Below are 2,500 nucleotides of genomic sequence, written 5' to 3'. Positions count from 1 at the left end.
AGGAAAGCTAGTGGGGGAGTAGAGCAGAGGAGTATGTTGGTCCCCGGGGCCTGCTGGAGGTCCAGGTCCATGCCCGATGTGAGTAGCAGCAGAGCCAGCGCGCCCAGGAGCACATCTTTTTCGACCGTGAAGGAGACAGGAGGCCGACTCACTGCCTCGGCTAAATGGAGAGGGAATTTCAGAAGGGCCAGGGCAAAAGCATGGACCTTTTCAGCTGTAAGGGAGGCAAGAGCAAGGTGTGATGTAGGTCCCCGGGGCCTGCTGGAGGTCCAGGTCCATGCCCGATGTGAGTAGCAGCAGGGCCAGCGCGCCCAGGAGCACATCTTTTTCGACCGTAAAGGAGACAGGAGGCCGACTCTCTGCCTCGGCTAAATGGAGAGGGAATTTCAGAAGGGCCAGGGCACAAGCATGGACCTTTTTCAGCTGTAAGGGAGGCAAGAGCAAGGTGTGATGTAGGTCCCCGGGGCCTGCTGGAGGTCCAGGTCCATGCCCGATGTGAGTAGCAGCAGGGCCAGCGCGCCCAGGAGCACATCTTTTTCGACCGTAAAGGGAGACAGGAGGCCGACTCACTGCCTCGGCTAAATGGAGAGGGAATTTCAGCAGGGCCAGGGCACAGGCATGGACCTTTTTCAGCTGTAAGGGAGGCAAGAGCAAGGTGTGATGTAGGTCCCCGGGGCCTGCTGGAGGTCCAGGTCCATGCCCGATGTGAGTAGCAGCAGGGCCAGCGCGCCCAGGAGCACATCTTTTTCGACCGTAAAGGAGACAGGAGGCCGACTCTCTGCCTCGGCTAAATGGAGAGGGAATTTCAGAAGGGCCAGGGCACAAGCATGGACCTTTTTCAGCTGTAAGGGAGGGAAGAGCAATGTGCGATGTAGGTCCCCGGGGCCTGCTGGAGGTCCAGGTCCATGCCCGATGTGAGTAGCAGCAGGGCCAGCGCGCCCAGGAGCACATCTTTTTCGACCGTAAAGGGAGACAGGAGGCCGACTCACTGCCTCGGCTAAATGGAGAGGGAATTTCAGCAGGGCCAGGGCACAGGCATGGACCTTTTTCAGCTGTAAGGGAGGCAAGAGCAAGGTGCGATGTAGGTCCCCGGGGCCTGTTGTCGTACCATAGGCACGAGTGGTGTGTGTGTGTGTGTGTGGCAAAGAGTTTCTGCGCAGTGTACCAGGGGCACGGGGAAAGGTTGTTGTACCATAGGCACGAGAAAAGTTGTCGTACCATAGGCACGAGAAAAGTTGTCGTACCATAGGCACGAGTGGTGTGTGTGTGTGTGGCAAAGTGCTACTGAGCGGTGTACCAGGGGCACGGCGAAAAGTTGTTGTACCATAGGCACGAGAAAAGTTGTTGTACCATAGGCACGAGAAAAGCTGTCATACCAGGGGCACGGAGGAAAGTTGTTGTACCATAGGCACGAGAAAAGTTGTCGTACCATAGGCACGAGGAGAGTTTGTGTGGCAAAGTGCTACTGAGCGGTGTACCAGGGGCACGGCGAAAAGTTGTTGTACCATAGGCACGAGAAAAGTTGTTGTACCATAGGCACGAGAAAAGTTGTCGTACCATAGGTACGAGGAGTGTGTGTGTGGCAAAGTGCTACTGAGCGGTGTACCAGGGGCACGGCGAAAAGTTGTTGTACCATAGGCACGAGAAAAGTTGTTGTACCATAGGCACGAGAAAAGCTGTCGTACCAGGGGCACGGAGGAAAGTTGTTGTACCATAGGCACGAGAAAAGTTGTCGTACCATAGGCACGAGGAGAGTTTGTGTGGCAAAGTGCTACTGAGCGGTGTACCAGGGGCACGGCGAAAAGTTGTTGTACCATAGGCACGAGAAAAGTTGTCGTACCATAGGCACGAGAAAAGTTGTCGTACCAGGGGCACGGAGGAAAGTTGTTGTACCATAGGCACGAGAAAAGTTGTCGTACCATAGGCACGAGGAGAGTTTGTGTGGCAAAGTGCTACTGAGCGGTGTACCAGGGGCACGGCGAAAAGTTGTTGTACCATAGGCACGAGAAAAGTTGTCGTACCATAGGCACGAGAAAAGTTGTCGTACCATAGGTACGAGGAGTGTGTGTGTGGCAAAGTGCTACTGAGCGGTGTACCAGGGGCACGGCGAAAAGTTGTTGTACCATAGGCACGAGAAAAGTTGTTGTACCATAGGCACGAGAAAAGCTGTCGTACCAGGGGCACGGAGGAAAGTTGTTGTACCATAGGCACGAGAAAAGATGTCGTACCATAGGCACTAAGAGAGTTTGTGTGGCAAAGTGCTACTGAGCGGTGTACCAGGGGCACGGCGAAAAGTTGTTGTACCATAGGCACGAGAAAAGTTGTTGTACCATAGGCACGAGAAAAGCTGTCGTACCAGGGGCACGGAGGAAAGTTGTTGTACCATAGGCACGAGAAAAGATGTCGTACCATAGGCACTAGGAGAGTTTGTGTGGCAAAGTGCTACTGAGCGGTGTACCAGGGGCACGGCGAAAAGTTGTTGTACCATAGGCACGAGAAA

The sequence above is a fragment of the Aulonocara sp. 'chitande type north' Nkhata Bay genome, unplaced genomic scaffold, assembly GCF_057382095.1.
Source record: "Aulonocara sp. 'chitande type north' Nkhata Bay isolate Kocher_YH1m ecotype deep benthic unplaced genomic scaffold, A_spYH_male_GT1.1 unmapped_scaffold_33, whole genome shotgun sequence".
Taxonomy (NCBI): Eukaryota; Metazoa; Chordata; class Actinopteri; order Cichliformes; family Cichlidae; genus Aulonocara; species Aulonocara sp. 'chitande type north' Nkhata Bay.
The sequence above is the reverse complement of the archived record's forward strand: the minus strand, read 5'-3'. Positions refer to the sequence as shown.